The sequence below is a fragment of the Anopheles coluzzii genome, chromosome 2 (assembly GCF_943734685.1).
Source record: "Anopheles coluzzii chromosome 2, AcolN3, whole genome shotgun sequence".
Taxonomy (NCBI): Eukaryota; Metazoa; Arthropoda; class Insecta; order Diptera; family Culicidae; genus Anopheles; species Anopheles coluzzii.
In genome coordinates this window covers 33,299,394-33,306,885 of record NC_064670.1, presented here as the reverse complement: position 1 = coordinate 33,306,885, position 7,492 = coordinate 33,299,394, and positions in this window count along the sequence as shown.

Sequence of the window (7,492 nt, the reverse complement as noted above, 5' to 3'; positions counted from 1 at the left end):
ATCTTGCTCCTCTCTCTCTCTCTCTCTCTCTCTCTCTCTCTCTCTCTCCTCCTCCACACACCCGCACACCCCCTACTTGTTCGCTACACTCGCCAAGGACGTTCGCTTTGACCGATAAGTGTTGAGTTTGAGAACGTCGCGCTGTTAACGCGTCCTGCCGCGTCTATCATCTTTAATCACGCGCACCGAGTGGCCATATCTGTGTGTCCCAATATGTCACTGCTGCCTTTCCGGCTACCACTCTCCGGCCGACCCAGCACCTCTCTTCTCGCCCTCACACACACTGGCTCTATCTCGCACCCATTCAAATTATCTGCCCAATATTTGGCCCACCAATTAGCGCGGATTGCGCGAAGTCGTGTATTGACGTTTTGCACCAGGCTCCGTCCCCATCATACCGTCATTTTGTGGGGCGCCATCCGATTGCTACACAGCGCCCGGGCGATCAGGCATTGAATTAGAGAGATTTCTAAGAAGTTTACTCACGACCAGCAATGGCAGCAGCTTCCACACAAGCTCACTACCGGACCACTTTGCACTGTTGTACTGTGTGTACTTGTGTGCGTGGTTGTGTGAAGATTTCGATTGTCAACTTTCCATTATTTGTCTGGAACACTGCTACTTACCTACTTTACTTACCGCCATCAGCAGGAGGGTTGTAGAAAAATGGCGATTTACTCCACCTTCACCTTTCAGCACGCGTCGCGAATGCTTCGCACAGGGACACAACGTAATGGATACAAAATTTCGCAGTTTTTTTTGTAAATATTTTTTGGGGTTTAAAATTAATAACAGATGAAGAAGACCGGAACCGCCACACCCCTGGCAACAGAACATGAGTTCGAAGGAGTTAGGCATAGCTCGAAATCGAACACAATAGATTGGTAAATATGCAAATATGACAAGGAAGAAAAAAACGAACGTGCGCGGAACAAGATTCGGATTGTACTGTCACGAACTCCCAGGCGATCATCCAGTGGGCAAACACATCAAAACAACCGACACAAAAACGGGGAAGAATGTTGTTTTCAGCAATTGTTTTGTTATTTGTTTAATGTTTCGATTTTTTTTCTCACCTCCATTTTCAATAGTTTCTCGATCCCTATTACGAACCGAGCTTCTCCGGCAGGCCACGCGAAGGTTTGGCCCTCAGCAAGAGTTGCAGGGTTGTAACGGAGGAGAAACAAACAGCAGCAGAGTGGACAGAGTATTTGATACTTCGCCTACTAACCAGTCCTTCCCGCTAGTTGCTTCTGATCCAAGGTTGGGAAGCCTATGCAGACGGAAGGGGGTGTTTGGCTCGGAAATCCAGGGGCTCTGTCCTATTTCGGATATTTAGAATTAAACCTCTTTACTCCAAGAGCTTCTGCGTTTGAATCCTGCTTTATTCAAAATATGGCTTACTTTTATACTACAATTATCCTCCCAAGTTTACCCGAATATCCGTTCGGACGGGATAATTCGTGTTTCCAGAAACATCTTATTTTGACTTGGAAGGATAAACAATGGTTACTACGATTAGATTGGTAAAAAAAAGAAATTTAGAATCGCGTGCGTAACATTCTCCCCACCATAATTCATCCCAATGGATTATGCTATATTGGCCGCGATTCATACATCATCTTCTTTTTTCAACTGTTGTACAAGTTTCGGAGCCAAATTGCATGGAGCTATCATACGTTTCTTTGGCGGGACTTTCTGCAAATTTTCTTCGGATAGCACTTTTCTTTTTGTTGGTGAATGCGGAGGCTTCTTCACAAACAGCAAATGCTCCTTCTGCTTCACGTCTATTACTGCAACCTTCACTGCTGGTCGTTTTATTACACCTTGGACTGTTTTGACCGACACTGATCTAACTTGTCCATCTGGTGCTGTTGCAGTCTCTACTATTCTTCCTTTAAGCCATTGTCCAGGTGGAGCGTTATCATTCGTGATGATCACTATATCATTAACCTTGATGGGTTCTACCTTGCACGTCCACTTATTTCGTTTGATCAAAGTAGGCAGGTATTCCTTTTTCCATCGATCCCAGAATGTTTTGGCATTGTGCTGTGCCAATCTAAATTGTTGCCGATCCACTTGCGATGTTTCAGTAGGTGCTGGTAAGGAATCTACACCTCTACCAATTAAGAAATGGAATGGTGTAAGAACCTCTTCTTCTTCTGACGTTAGCGGCAAATGTGTTAAAGGTCGCGAATTTAAAATGGATTCGATCTGAATTAAAGTCGCTCTTAAAGTTTCTGGTGTTGGGTGCCGCGTTTTCCATTCAATAACCATATGTCGCAATGCTTTCTTTATGTTTTGAATCAGACGTTCCCAGGAACCTCCGAAGTGCGGTGCTGCAGGCGGGTTGAACTTCCATTCTATTTTATATTTTAGTGCAGCCTCACGTCCCATTCTTAGATCGATATCTTCGACAATTTTCTTTAATTCTTTTTCTGCGCCAACAAAATTTGTACCGTTGTCACTGTACAGATGTGTTATCTTTCCGCGGCGATGAAGGAAGTTATTCAAACACACCATGAAACTATCGGTGTCCAGTTTCTCTGCTAATTCCAGGTGTACAGCTCTTGTGCTCATACAGGTAAATATCGCTCCCCACCGTTTCTCAGTAGAGCGCTTAACGGTCACATCTAGAGGACCAAAGTAATCTACTCCTGTATGTAGAAATGGAGGATTGTATGGATGCGTTCTATATGTTGGAAGCGGTGCCATGAGAGGTGCTTTAGGAGCAGCGGAGTTCAAAATACATCTTTGGCAGCAACTTTTCACATTTTTTAAGACTGTTCGTAGATTGATAATCCAGTAATTTTGTCTTAAAACTCCTATTACAACATTATCTGCCTGGTGCATATATTTCTCGTGGTAGTCTCGAACGAGAAGTTTCACAACACGTGACCTTTGGGGTAAGATAATTGGCAAACGCGCGCTGTATGGCAAGCATGATGCATTTTCTAGACGGCCTCTTGATCTTAATATTCCTTTTTCATCTAGAAACGGTACTAGTGTTCGAATGCTGCTTTTGTTCGAAATCTCCTTTCCTTTTTCGAGAGCTTCCATCTCTTCAGGAAAACCTTCCCACTGAGCTTTTCGCAGTAATGAGAGTTTAGCCGTTTCCATGTCCCTGTACGATATGGTTCGAGAAAAATTGCTCCGGTTCTTCAAGAAATCGACGTATTTTTTCATAACTGTTTGGTGCTTCAGCAATTTGTCCCACGATGAAAAATAGTATTCTGGAGCAATTGTTTCTTTGTGCACGGTAACGAGGTGCTGTTCCACAGCTACTTCATGTACTCCAGGCCAGTCGCGTTCATGCTCTTGTAAAAACTGTGGGCCATTGTACCATGTCCACGAATTGCTGGTGATTTTCGTGGCAATATCGGCTGGATTATCCTTTGTGGATACCCATCTCCACTGGTTGGCACTGGTTGTGTCCAATATTTCACTTACACGATGCGATACGAAAACTTCATACTTTCTATGTTCGCTGTTAATCCACGCAAGAACAGTTTTCGAATCACTCCAGAATATTGTACGACTAATCTTTAATCGAAGCTCTTTAATTACACTAGCAGTCAATCTGGCTCCTAAAACTGCTGCTTGTAGCTCGAGTTTTGGTATTGACAAAGCCTTCGTTGGAGCCACTCTAGACTTTGCTGCAACTAGTCGTACGACAAAGCAACCATTGAAATTGCTTCTTGCATATACGGCTGCAGCAAATGCTTCCTGTGAAGCGTCTACAAATGTGTGGATTTCAACTGGATTCATAATTGAAGCAACAATTGGTCTTGGGATGGCTAAATCTTTAACGCTGGTGATCATTTTAAGCCATTCGATCCATTTTCCATGCAAACTATCAGGAATCTGCGTATCCCAATCATTTGTTGCGGCGTTGATAGATTGCATTAGAATACGTCCCTGGATGGTTATGTGACTAATGAGGCCAAGTGGATCATATGCACTCATTACGAAGCTCAAAGCTTCTCTTTTGGTTGGCTTCTTTTCCAGATTTATCCGTCCAACATCTACCTTGTACCCGAAGCAATCTAATTGTGTGTTCCACTGGACACCCAGGATCTTCTCGACACACGAATCTTTTTCCTTTATATCGACGATAGCCTTCACCTGATGTCGTTCTTGAGGAATAGCTTCCATCAACTCTCGCTTATTCGAGATGAAGTTTCTTATATGGAATCCACCATTTTCGTGAACCTGAATCACCTCAGTCACCGTTTTGATCGCCTTTTCCATGGAAAAGAAACTATCGAGGTAATCATCCACGTAATGCTGGTTTCGAATTGGTTCAAGTGCTAACGGGTACATTTCACTATTCGCTTCCGCATTGCGATTTTTCACTACCTGCGCACATGCCGGTGAGCAAGTTGCTCCGAACGTCATAACCTGCATGACGTAAGTATCTGGTGTTCTGGTACTATCGCCGTCACGCCATAAAATTCGCTGCGCATCTTGATCTTCCTTCCGAATTTTCACTTGGTGAAACATCTCCTTGATGTCACCACACACACAGATGGGTCCTTCACGGAATCGAAGAAGCACTCCAAATAAAGATGCCATCTCGTCTGGACCAGTTAATAATAGTGAATTTAGTGAAACGCCGTTGACTTTTGCTGCTGCGTCAAATACTAACCTCGGCTTTGGTATCGGCTTATTTTTGTTTACTACCACAAAGTGAGGAATGTAAAATATTTTTGGTGATTGCCGTTTAAGGTCTTCTTTCGTTAGCTTGCGTATGTATCCTTTCTGCTGGTACTCTTCAAATGTTTTGCACAGCCAATTTTTCAAACCAGGGTCCTTTGCTAGCTGTTTCTCTTGCGTTGCTAGGCGACGGAGCGCGTTGCTATAGCTGTTCGGCAATATGACGTCATCGTCTCTCCATAGCAAGCCTACTTCGTATCTACCATCCGTTTTCTTCAGTGTTTTCTCGATGATGGTCTCCGCTCTCTCTAATGCTTGAGATTTTACTGTTTTCACCGGTTTAACGCCAAACTCTTCGGTGGAAAAATATCGTCGCATCATTTCAGTCATCAAATCCTCGCTCTTGTGAATCATTAAGTGATTTGTTTCTGATAGACATATTTTGTCGATGCCAAAAATCAACCATCCAAGTTTGGTTTTAATCGCCATTGGTTCTTCCGGTCGTCCCATCTTTCGACCAAGCGGCATTAAAAGATGACTGTGGTTTAATCCAATCAGCACAGTTGGACGAGCTTTCTGGTAGTCGGATAGCTTGATGCCTTTAAGATGCGGATAACGTGCTGCTAATATGCTGCCAGATAGCGTTTGACTTGGCAGTTGTAGATTTTTCACAGTCCGTATACCATTAAGTAAATGTTCTTTTTTCTCGTTCACTCCTTTGATCATGCAGCTCACTCTTCTGCTACAGTTTTCCTGCACGGATAGGTTTTGTGTCCATGTTAGGGTTAATGGATCGGTTACACCGTTTAAGTGCAATTTATTTGCCGTATTCTCTTCGATGAGTGTTAAAGATGACCCGGCATCTAAAAATGCGTACGTTTCTAACGTGTGATTATTGTTTCGCAACACCACTGGAACAATCTGGTAGTAGACATTTTGAATTGTTTGATGGTAATTCATCCGAACTGTGTCTCCAGTGTGCAGTAACTGATGATGGGTTTCTCTGCATCCTTGAATACCGCATTCTCTAGCCGCATTGCAATTGTTCTGGCTATGATTATTCGATGTCAAACATGCTTGACACTGTTGGTTGTTTACCACTATTTCTAGCCTTTCATGTACCGGAATATTCTTAAAACGTTCACATCGATATAGTGCGTGAGAACCCTGACAACATGGACATGGCTGGAAAAATCGTTGAACGTTCCGCACACGTGTATTGAATGGTCTTGTTTGTGTGTTCATCGGGTGAGAATTATGAGGTTGTGGTGGACGATTCATCGGACGATTGTTGTTTATTTCCGCTGGACGTTGTTGATTTGGCGAAAATTGAGGACGATGAAAGTTTAAAGGTTGTCGAAATCTTTCATTCCTTTTCGGCAATTTTCTGATATTTTCTGCTATCGGATAAAGCCATTCACTAAAATGTTCAAGTGTTGGTATTTTGTTCTTTTTCTCAAGGCTAGACTTAAATTCGATCCATTTCAATTGTTTATCGGTCGAAAATTTAAAAATTAATTCATCCACTAAACGATGGTCTTGAAGGTATCCCTCTTTTTTAATGGCTTTGAGGTTGATGATCATGTCTTCCAAAGCATCTGACAGATCCGGTATCTTCATCTGGTTCTCGACTCTAACCTTCAATACTTCTCCAAGTAAATCTTGATACACTTGTTCTGGTCTCCCGAACTGTTCTTCTAATTTCTTCATAATGATTGGAACGTTGTCTGGTTCGAGAAACAATCGACGAACACATCTTTCTGCTTCTCCTTTCAAAGCATGTTGTAAACGATTTAAGTTTTCTACATTGCTGAAACTTCCTTCCTCGGTGGTTTCTTCAAAGGCACGTTTGAACTTCGGCCAATCTTTTGAAGTACCATTAAAATTTGGCAAACTATTGAGGGTCATGCGCTTGATATGAGTTGATGAGGTCAAACCACTCATTTTCAACGCTTCAATTAGTGCCTTTAGGGTTGTATCCTGATTTGTTGATTGCGAAATTTCCATATACTCCGCCCTATCGTTTCTGCATTTCACGCAAACAAATTCTTCATCTTCATCGGGCAATCGTATCACCTTTACGCATGAAGCGTGAAACCAACGGTCGCATTCATCGCAGCGTACCATATCATCAATGTCATCTGGCTTGGTGCACAAGCGACAAGCACCTTGCTCATTTTCAACAAAATATAATCTTCTGCTCGCCATTGTTGAAAGTTAGTATATCTGTGCAGCAAAGAATACACAGATCCCTTTCGACAAGCAGAAAAATTATGTCTCCGACACAACAGACTTCTAGATCGAATGCTTCGTAGAGAAAATTCTCACAGGAACCGATAGCTTCGAAAAAGAAATTTTCTGTTAAATCTTCTTCCGTCTTTCAAGAACCGATAGTTTCGAAATCGTAATTTTCCGCGAAATCTTCTTCCTCTCTGGAGCCACCAAATATTACGAACCGAGCTTCTCCGGCAGGCCACGCGAAGGTTTGGCCCTCAGCAAGAGTTGCAGGGTTGTAACGGAGGAGAAACAAACAGCAGCAGAGTGGACAGAGTATTTGATACTTCGCCTACTAACCAGTCCTTCCCGCTAGTTGCTTCTGATCCAAGGTTGGGAAGCCTATGCAGACGGAAGGGGGTGTTTGGCTCGGAAATCCAGGGGCTCTGTCCTATTTCGGATATTTAGAATTAAACCTCTTTACTCCAAGAGCTTCTGCGTTTGAATCCTGCTTTATTCAAAATATGGCTTACTTTTATACTACAATTATCCTCCCAAGTTTACCCGAATATCCGTTCGGACGGGATAATTCGTGTTTCCAGAAACATCTTATTTTGACTTG